Genomic DNA, 11661 nt, shown 5'->3' on the forward strand with positions numbered 1-11661 from the left:
TCGCTGTAAATTCTGGCGGCTACTGGGACCTGAGGTAGTTGGTACACTAGGACGTGTGGATGTGGCAGAACGGCCACGTCTTCTCCCAGCACCAGAGGGTCCACTAACACCACCACGACCATGTCCACGTCCGCGTCCCTTACTAGATGTTTTCCTCATTGTTATCGTTCACCACAACAACAAAAATATTATTTGGCCCAATGTATTGTATTCAAATTCAGCTGAATATAAATTTGAGGCCTAGTATTTAGGCGCTGGGTGACCGGTATGGATTTACTGACAGAATTAGACTTGGAAATGCACAGTAGCGTGTGTGTGAAGTTATTCTGAATGACCCTATGTGCACCTTGAATATTATATACCCTTTTAGGGATAGATTTCAAATAGCTCTGATACAGCAGAAACCACTAAATTATGAAATTGCTAAATTGGGAATTGTATTTCAACCCAGAACAAAAAATGTGCTTTGACGGACACTAAATAACTTGCCCAGCCAGAACAGTACAGCGGTAACGACAGATTTAGCGGGATATAAATTTGAGGCCTAGTATTTAGGCGCTGGGTGACCGGTATGGATTTACTGACAGAATTAGACTTGGAAATGCACAGTAGCGTGTGTGTGAAGTTATTCTGAATGACCCTATGTGCACTTTGAATATTATATACCCTTTTAGGGATAGATTTCAAATAGCTCTGATACAGCAGAAACCACTAAATTATGAAATTGCTAAATTGGGAATTGTATTTCAACCCAGAACAAAAAATGTGCTTTGACGGACACTAAATAACTTGCCCAGCCAGAACGGTACAGCGGTAACGACAGATTTAGCGGGATATAAATTTGAGGCCTAGTATTTAGGCGCTGGGTGACCGGTATGGATTTACTGACAGAATTAGACTGGGATATGGCCAAAAAATAACCACACTATTGCTGGTTAAATGCACTTGGTGTGACAGCTTGACCAACCACACTACTGAGGGTTAAATGCACTTGGTGACGGGCGCAGCTTGCCCCTGATGTAGTATATGGCCAAAAAATAAACAGTCTATTGCTGGTTAAATGCACTTGGTGTGACAGCTTCACCCTGATGTAGGCTTTAGCCAAAAAACAACCACACCATTGAGGGTTAAATGCACTTGGTGACAGGCGCAGCTTGCCCCTGATGTAGTATATGGCCAAAAAATAAACAGACTATTGCTGGTTAAATGCACTTGGTGTGACAGCTTCACCCTGATGTAGGCTTTAGCCAAAAAACAACCACACCATTGAGGGTTAAATGCACTTGGTCGCAGCTTGTGCTGGCGCACCACAAGACACAAAATGGCCGCCGATCACCCCAGAAAAAAGTGACTGACAAACGGTCTGGGCAGCCTAAAAACAGTGAGCAATTGAATTTCAGCAGCTCAATGATGCACAGCGGCAGATCGATCGATTAATCAAGTCCTTTGGAGGAGTTAATCTGCCTAATCTCGCCCTACTGTTGCAGCCGCAACCTATCCCTATGCTGATCAGAGCAGAGTGACGGGCGGCGCTATGTGACTCCAGCTTAAATAGAGGCTGGGTCACATTGTGTTCTGGCCAATCACAGCCATGCCAATAGTAGGCATGGCTGTGACGGCCTCTTGGGGCAAGTAGTATGGCGCTTGTTGATTGGCTGCTTTGCAGCTTTTCAAAAAGCGCCAAGAAAGCGTCACAAAAGCGCCAAGAAAGCGACGAACACCAAACCCGAACTTTTACGAAAATGTCCGGGTTCGGGTCCGTGTCACGGACACCCCAAAATTCGGTACGAACCTGAACTATACAGTTAGAGTTCGCTCATCCCTACTCCTAATCCATGAGTGGTCACTCAGTTTACAATCAAACAAAACACTGAGCTGAAATTTGGACTTTTAAGATTCTTAAGACCCTCCTGCAGAAAATATAGGACCAGCGAAATATTTTGAGGCAGAGAAATGTCAAGATTAGTTAGGATATCTAAGGAAAGTATTCTAGATCCTGACAAGGGTAGAAATGACCTGGTCAGAAAGACCTCTGGACATCAGGAATCAGCTTTCAGGATCCAGGCTGCCAGATGCAGTTTTCCAGTTGAAAGAGAGAACCCTGAGATAATAAATCCTCAGAATGGCAGAGCCTATGGACCGTAGAGGGTAAGCCTCCTGAATCAGGTGAACCCAACTCTGCTTGGCCGGAAGGGGCGATGAGGATCACTTTTGCCTTCTCCTTCCTTAATTTCTAAATTACCCTTGGGAGAGGAGCAAGTGGAGGAAAAGCATAAATGGTATGTACTTTTGCCAGTTTTCTTTCTAGGAACCATCAGATATCTACTACTCTGCATTATTTTTAAATCACATTTGGGCTCCTATGCTCGTATTACTTTGGCCCTAATCTTAGTACAAGATTAGTGACTCCTTATCAATGCTGGCATGACCTGATTACCTGTCAGCTGGTATGTGGTCAGAGTATGTTAAATGGAATGTCTATCTGAAAACTACCTATTATTATATCGCAGACGACTTCACCTCTATGGGCCCATAATAATCCCATGGTAGGCGCTGGTAGACTGCTGGTCATGTGGCAAGCTAGGTCATGTGATTAGTTTCCCTTTAGAGCAGGAATCAGCAACCTTCAGCACCCCAGCTGCTGTGAAACTACAACTCCCAGCATACAAACTTACTCAACTGTTCGGGTACCTCCCACAGAAGTAAAAGGAGGATTCTGGGAGTTGTAGTTTCAGAACAGGAATGCCTTAGGGTATGCGGCGACCCTTCATTTCTCGCAATAATCCGATCCACTTTCTTGGATATAAAATACATCAAAGTATCAATTAATTTTCAGTTGTTTCTCATTTTATTAAGTGCCAACATTATTTTAAGGTTCATTTTATTAGAATTGTATTGTTTTGTAAAACTCCCAAGCATTTCTGGGGAGATGTGTTTTATGTAAATCATCATGATCATATAGATAATCTAGGGAAGGGGGCATCTTCAACAACAATGGAAACCACCACCCCTGTCCCCTCCCCCTTTTGGTCTTGGTGCCAAAAAGGCACCTTTATATAGGATGTGTCTGTGGTTACTATGCAAGCTTTAACCTGAAGAAGGGGACCTGTGATTCCTGAAACACATTGTATTGCTGAACAAACAAAGCAGAACACTTTCTATTGAACATCTGTGATGGTTCTTTGCGTCGAAGGGTATTTATTCAAATGTTGCACAGGAGGTATAGCAAGCTTAAACCCAGACTTGTTCTCAATGTGTCTCATAGTGGTGGATATCTACTGAGACACCATATACTTTTCTCTGTTCCTTGACTATATCAAGTACCATATCACAATCCAAAGGATAAAGACTCTTGCTACATGTAAACCCCAAATTTAAGCAAACTAGTTATCGATTGAGACTGAACTAAGTAACTTGACGCATGGTCCAGTGTTTCATTAAAATGCAGGAGACAAGGTCCTAGGAGTAACGAGAGGCTCTCTGCCATGGTATGCCGGCACTGTTTACCAACCAGTTTATTCAGGTGCACGATGGATCTCGTGTGAAGGGAAATGGAGTAGACATTACGTTTAGTCATCACAATCTGTTGATTTACCCTTGCTTGAGTTTCCAAAGTAAATGTGCTCTGTATAAAATATTTGCTACCGAAGACATTTGGTAATCAGACTTGAAGACCAGGCGCAACATAGCATATTATTTTTCAAAAGACAAACGCATCCCAGTCCTCAAATGTAATGTAATGTGGGACAAATTGTTCCTATACTACACCCCATGTGCTATAGATTACGCTAATCTCAAAAATTAAAATATTCATGGCCTGTTCTTACAATAAATAGCCTGAGGGAAGGGGGTCTAAAGATCTCAGAGTCAGGAAAGCTGTTTTATAAAGCTCCACTATTACGATTACACCATGCTCACATTTTGGTGAAAGATGAAGAGTGTGGCATGAAAGAGGTTATTTATGTAACATCAGATACTTCAGCAGGCTTTACACGTGAAACAGATGGGGACTGACCTCATAGAGAGCTTACCTGACCATCCTTCGAGACACCCTATTCAAGCACAGCCTCATAATTCATAGGAAGCAAAGGTCCATTGACACAGGCAGATATTCTGCAGGTTACTGAGCATGGTGCCTATTAAGTTCCATTTACATGCAGAAGCTGTTTGTACGGGGGACACACAATCATTTGACCCCCATGGAGTTTTCAGCGACATTTCAGCAACAGTTTTACATATATTCACATATTCCTGCTATTGGCATGTGTAAACAGACCCTAAAAGCAGAGTATAGATACTGAGGGGGCACAGATTTTGTAGCACTTCTTCTCCTTCAAGGCACACCAGTGGGGGGGGGGGGGGCAGTAGATGCATCTCCTTTATCATTTTCTATATTCTTAGAGTAGAAAATGACTTAAAGGGAACCTGTCACCAGTTTTATGGTGTCCTAACTAAAGGCAACATAAATAAGTGACTTTCTTCAATTGACCCAGTCAATCTGCCAACATCTTGTATTGAAAAGCTCCAGCTGATAATGATGAGTCCTGACTATTCATGAGCTCCTGACTCTCCCCGCCCACCTGCTGCTGATTGACAGTTATTTGCCATATGAATCAGCAGCAGGTGGGCAGGGGAGTGGCTATAGCTCTGAATTAAAAACCACTGGACTCAAATCAGCTCATTAGCATGTGGCATTTTTGTGTGTATATTATGAGGTAACCATCTATCACACCAGTAAGTGAATACATCTAAGGTACTTTTTAGTAGTTAATGATTGTATAGAATTAGTTAGATTATAATCAAATATCCACATGACAGGTTCCCTTTAAGTCTACACTAGCAAGAGAGCAGGGGTATTAAGACCGGCATCTAAAACACCGTCTTAATATATGACCCAATGAACGCCCACTTTATTAGCCACAACCATCTAGTAGTGCATTGGACCTCCTGGCCTTCAGAACAGCTGGAATTCATCATGCCGTACGTTCTACTAGGTGCGGAAATAGTTCTGCAGGAATACCGTCATGAATACATTATAGTTTGTTCAAAGTTCACTAAATTAACCACTACAGGACCGCCGTACGCAGGATTGTGTGATCACCCCATATAGACTCCCTGAACACCCCCCTGTCATTGATCACCCTCCTGTAAGGCTCCATTCAGACATTTTTTTTTTTGGCACAAGTTAGCGGAAATTGATTTTTATTTTTTCTTACAAAGTCTCATATTCCACTAACTTGTGTCAACAAATAAAATCTCACTTGAACTCACCATACCCCTCACAGAATCCAAATGCGTAAAAAAAAATTTGACATTTATATTCCAGACGACTTCTCACACTTTAGGGCCCTAAAATGCCAGGGCAGTATAAATACCCCACATGTGACCCCATTTTGGAAAGAAGACACGGGGCATATTGAGTCCATGAAAGATTGAAATTTTTGTCCCAAGTTAGCGGAAAGGGAGACTGTGAGGAAAAAATAAAAATAAAAAAAATTTAAAAATCAATTTCCATTAACTTGTGCAAAAAAAAATTAAAAATGTCTATGAACTCGCCATGCCCCTCATTGAATACCTTGGGGTGTCTTCTTTCCAAAATGGGGTCACATGTGGGGTATTTATACTGCCCTGGTAGTTTAGGGGGCCCTAAAGTGTGAGAAGTAGTCTGGGATCCAAATGTCTAAAAATGCCCTCCTAAAAGGAATTTGGGCCCCTTTGCGCACCTAGGCTGTAAAAAAGTGTCACACATGTGGTATCGCCGTACTCAGGAGAAGTTGGGGAATGTGTTTTGGGGTGTCATTTTACATATACCCATGCTGGGTGAGAGAAATATCTTGGTCAAATGCCAACTTTGTATTAAAAAAAAAAAAAAAAAAAGGGAAAAGTTGTCTTTTGCCGAGATATTTCTCTCACCCAGCATGGGTATATGTAAAAAGACACCCCAAAACACATTGCCCTACTTCTTCTGAGTACGGCGATACCACATGTGTGACACTTTTTTGCAGCCTAGGTGGGCAAAGGGGCCCACATTCCAAAGAGCACCTTTAGGATTTCACAGGCCATTTTTTTTACACATTTTGATTTCAAACTACTTTGCACGCATTTGGGCCCCTAAAATGCCAGTGCAGTATAACTACCCCACAAATGACCCCAATTTGGAAAGAAGACACCCCAAGGTATTTCATGATGGGCATAGTGAGTTCATGAAAGTTTTTATTTTTTTGTCACAAGTTAGTGGAATGAGACTTTGTAAAAAAAATAATAATAAATTCAGCATATTTTGCTAACTTGTGACAAAAAATAAAAAGTTCTATGAACTCACTATGCCCATCAGCGAATACCTTAGGGTGTCTACTTTCCGAAATGGGGTCATTTGTGGGGGGTTTTCTACTGTCTAGGCATTGTAGAACCTCAGGAAACATGACAGGTGCTCAGAAAGTCAGAGCCGCTTCAAAAAGCAGAAATTCACATTTTTGTACATAGTTTGTAAACGCTATAACTTTTACCCAAACATTTTTTTTTTAAATCAAAGACATGTAGAATAAATTTAGAGAAACATTTCAATATAGATGTCGTTTTAAAAAATAAAAATAAAAAATGACAACTGAAAGGGAAAAATGACATTTTTTGCAAAAATTTCGTTAAATTTTGATTAATAACAAAATCAGTAAAAATGTCAGCAGCAATTAAATACCACCAAATGAAAGCTCTATTAGTGAGAAGAAAAGGAGGTAAAATTAATTTGGGCGGTAAGTTGCATGACCGAGCAATAAACCGTGAAACTTGTGTAGTGCAGAATTGTAAAAAGTGGTCTGGTCATTAAGGGTGTTTAAGCTAGAGGAGCTGAGCTGGTTAAATGGTGGTTAACTGCAATTTTACTTCAAGCCAGAAATGCTAGGATTAAGATCTGGCGGCTGTTAAATCCAGGGAAGCAAGGAAAACTTGCTGTCATGTTCAAGGAACCAATCCATAACTATTACCCTTGTGGCATAGTGACCTTATCCCACAGAATAAACAGCTGCCATGCAAGGCTCAATTTCGTTGGATACATTTCTTAGGTAAGCCCTATTGTGCAAATGCCCATACGCAAGTATCAGAGGAACAAAGGCATGCCAAGAAAATATTGCCTAGACCAGGGGTGCACAACCTGCAGTCCCCAGGGCCATGGTTTGCGGCCCCCACCCTGCTGGGCAGAAACATAGCTGATCCTGCAATCAGCTGCGTTTCTGCACAGAGCGCCGCACAGCAGATGGATCACAGGTTTTGCTCCTGCACTGTAGCAGGAGCAGAAAGGGTCCCCAGCTATTAGTGAGAGCGGGGAAGCCGAGGAGAAGACAGAAGCGCTTTATTAGCGCTTCTGCCTTCTCCTCTATGAGCACTCTGCAGTGTGGACCCAGCGATCATGTGATCGCTGGGTGTCTCGGGAACAGGGGAGCGCTGCCCTGGTACAAAGCCTCCGCAGCAGCTGCTTTCCCTGTAACTGGGGCTCCTTTGGATGCTCCAGTTACAGTGGTAATAGTACAAAAAAAAAAAGCCACTTATTGTCTCCCAAAAAGGTCTTCCAGTGACCTCTTGGGGACAAATTATGTGGTAAAAATATATTTAAAAAAAAAAAAAAAAAAAAAAAAAAATTAAAAAAAAAAATGTGAAACCGAAATAAATAAAAAATTATAAAAAGGAAAAAGTGCCTAATAAAAGAGTGTTCACTGTCCCACCACAGTCTTTTTATGAAAAAGTGCAATATTTAAAAAAGTGACAGTGTGCCCCAGTCTTTTTATGACCTCTTGGGGGACATATTATGTAGCAGAAATATATTAAGTTAAAAAAAAAAAAAAAAAAAAGATACATAAAAGAAAAAACACCCACACCAATCAAAACCGTCACCATTACTGCCTCATTCACGTGAAACTTTTCATATTATATAGCAAAACGGCCTACACAAAATAGAGAACTAAATATAATAATTTATTTTGGTGTCCGTTTGCATATTCAAAGAATAAGGAGCTATAGTTTTTAAAAAAAATATACTTTTTAAAAACGTTTTGTAGTTTCCCCCAAATAAAAATTGTTGCAAAAATGATTTTGGTAGTCCAACAAATAAGATATAGTTACAACCATTTGAACCACCACGCGCGCTAAATCACAAAAAAAGTGTTTGGTCCTTGAGGCCTTTTCGGGCCTGGTCATTCAAGCGTTAACCAATTGGCGCCTTCCCCACTAGCAAGGTAATGTGCTTACTGGTCTCTGCAGGGCGCCTATAACTGGATTGGCAGGAGATGGTAGTAACCAGTGAGCTCCGTCCTCTGCAGTGAAGGAAAACGCTGATTTATAAGTAGGAGGCAGGATGGAAGGAAAGGTCGCCACTTTTCTGGTAAAAAAAAAAAAAAAGATTTTTGACAAGTTTCTGCAGCATGGCCTCTGAAATCGAAAATTCATAATTACCTGCTCCACTCCGATCTGGTCCTCTGGCACTGCCCCCGCTGCCTCCATCTTCCGGTTCCTGCTCTGTTTACACCTGTCAGTGCATGGCCATGGCCACTTGCACGGCTCCAGTCAATGACTGGCTTCAGCAGTGACACGCTGCTTGTGGCCACATCACCGCCTAAGCCAGTCATTGTCTGGAGTGGTGTATGACCATGTCCATGCACTGCCAGTTGTAAACAGCAGAGGCAATTCAAAGAACCAGAGAGGCGGGGAGCAAGTAAGTATAACTCTTCGGTTTCAGGGGTTATGCTGCAGCACGCTATTGGGGACAATTACTGGGAAAAAGTGTTCATAGGAGCGCTCATATCTTATATCTGGCCAGTATAATCGTGCAGCTGATAAACAAGGAATCGCTCATTTGTCGGCTATTTTGCATATTTTAATCAGGCAGAAAGATGTCCGATCATCTGCAGCACGACTGTGGCAGCGATCACTTCTCCCCAGTCACTTTGCACTGGCTTGTGTAATAGGCAGATGAGTGCCAATCAACTTTTTGTTATTTGCGGCGCCTTGAAATACAGCGATGTGACAATGCAACCCCCAGACCAAAAGAGGTTGTGCACCCCTGGCCTAGACCATGAATCCTCCCCCACATCCCTAAAACAGTGCCAGCAGACAAGGGTGCATCGATTCATGCTGTTTGCACCAAATGACCCTCCGATCAGCATGTTGCAATGGAAATGTTTTCTGACCAGGTAATTTTTTTTCCGCTGCTCAATTACCCAATTTTTGCCCAGAACAGCAGTGGCTCTCAAACTAGTTGTCTGTTATAACCCATCTGTTTTAAGAAGAGAGGTTTTGCGCTTGGACAAATTAATTGTTGCACCAGCATTGGATCCAGCTGCAAATTGCTTGACCATGCACAGCTTGTTCATCAGGTCACTCAATTTTACTATCCTCCTCAGACTTTTCAGCAGTGAGTTCTTAAGTCCACAGGATCCCATTTGATGTTTTTCCTTGATTAGAACATTAGTACACTTGGCACTGCTACACAAGAGAACCCCACAGGGTTGGCAGTTTTAGCAATACTGGCCCTGGCACTTGACCATATACTTGTTCAAAGTCCCTCAGATTGTTCGACCACCCTATTCTAGTGTCACAGTGAAACCGATGCACAGTTGCTCACTTGATCTCATGCTGTATGCAAGATTTCTATATCCCATTTTCATACATGTTATGGATAAACATCTATACACTAAGATGTCAGCACTACAGTGTTAGTTGCGGATGTGTGAATGGACCCTCTTTTGTGGTCCACGAATTGCGGACACCGGCCATCTGCGTTCCACATTTTGAGGACAACACATGGCCGGCACTCTGCTAGAAATGCCTTTTCTTGTATGTGGCTGCGTACAAGAATAGGCCATTTTTTTATATATCTGTGGATGGAGATGAGCGAATTTCCACTTATGAAATTCAGTTTACACTTCGTTGGTAAAAGGTGAATTGCATTTTGAGTTATGGTCTGTGGTAACGGAATCCATTTCTATGACAGAATGCCTTCAGATGCATTTTGTTATTCAGTCCGTCATAATAGAAGTCTATGGGCTGCAAAACAGATCCGTCCCGTTTCATTATGCAGGAGAAGACTCCCCTGCATAACGGGACGGATCAGTTTGGCAGCCCATAGACTTCTATTATGACGGACTGAATAACAAAATGCATCTAAAGGCATTCAGTCATAGAATTGCGTTATGAATTCTGTTACCACATAACACAGTTCAGCTTCTACCAGTAAACGAAGCATGAATGAAATGCAAAAACATGAAATTCGCTCATCTCTACCTGTGGAGTGAATAAATAAAAATCTGAATTCACGCACAAATGTATTTTCTTTCCTGCTAGTTTTTTGGAGGCCCGTATGCTGAACCATTTATTTCAATAGTGTGCAAAAAAAAGCGTTTGCTGAACTGCAAAATACATATGGTTGTGTGCATGAGCCCTAAGAGGTATGTCCCAACACAATTTAAAATGCTCTTTTAGGAAAATATATTACCAGCCAAAGGTTATTCCATCATGAAATAAAGATTAGTATTTTTTTTTAATTATGTAGAATAAGGCTGTATATATGTTTTTTTTTTTGGCAAATAATCCATTCACAATGTCATAGGTTTATTATTGGGCAGTTTCTCTGCCTACAAGATATTATCCACAGATTCTTGGTTTACTTTTGCAGTTCTCAAAACTTAATTTGACTCAGCAGAGATCACATGCCTCTTCACAGGAAAAGTGTTATAACATGAACAGAGTTGAGAAAAAGACCTTAATCCTAACTTCTACAAACCTATGAATACAGAATCAACCTAATCAAACTAATATGAAAAGTCGCTATTCTAAAAATATTCATCTAATTGCATATTATAAGTTATACCAGCAAGAATTAGTCTTTATGTAGAAAACCATGATTTAAATCAAGCCTTACTGACTAGTGATTTAAACTGATTTAAAATCAGTTTGATTTAAAGGGACACTGACAGGGCCAATAAGCATATTGAGGTATATATATGGCAGTACAGGTCTTATAATGGGTATTACAATCATCTAAGTATCCCCCCTGTCCACATTATACATACAGAAAACTGAAGTTTTATAACCTGCTCCAACGGTCTTCAATCTGCCCAAGGGGCGGCGTTTCACCTCTCTTGCGCCCAGCCAGCCTCCCCCCAACTGCCGCTTTGAAGCGCCGCCTAGCTCATGAATATTCAGTTTGCTGGGCGGCTTCTGCGGTCCCCGCTCTGAAGCGCTGCGCTGAACAGTGCCCTGCGCATGCGCCGGATCTTGTGAAGTCGGGGACAGTAAGCGCCGCCCAGAGAAGTGACTATTGATGAGCTGGGCGGCGCTTACTGTACCAGACTTCAGAAGATCCGGCGCATGCGCCGGGCACTGTTAAGCGCAGCGCTTCAGAGCGGGGACCGCAGAAGCCGCCCAGCAAACTGAATATTCATGAGCTGGGCGGCGCTTCAAAGCGGCAGTTGGGGGAGGCTGGCTGGGCGCAAGAGAGGTGAAACGCCGCCCCTTGGGCAGATTGAAGACCGTTGGAGCAGGTTATAAAACTTCAGTTTTCTGTATGTATAATGTGGACAGGGGGGATACTTAGATGATTGTAATACCCATTATAAGACCTGTACTGCCATATATATATACCTCAATATGCTTATTGGCCCTGTCAGTGTCCCT

At 42.0% G+C, this 11661-nt stretch overlaps 1 long non-coding RNA gene across 1 annotated transcript in view; it reads left to right on the plus strand.

Annotated features, from left to right (window-relative positions):
• The window catches only part of LOC122937760, a 215158-nt gene that overhangs the window by 159363 nt on the left and 44134 nt on the right, over window positions 1-11661 (plus strand). The gene's annotated exons all lie outside the window — the stretch shown is intronic.

Source organism: Bufo gargarizans, chromosome 5 (genome assembly GCF_014858855.1).
Source record: "Bufo gargarizans isolate SCDJY-AF-19 chromosome 5, ASM1485885v1, whole genome shotgun sequence".
Lineage (NCBI taxonomy): Eukaryota > Metazoa > Chordata > Amphibia > Anura > Bufonidae > Bufo > Bufo gargarizans.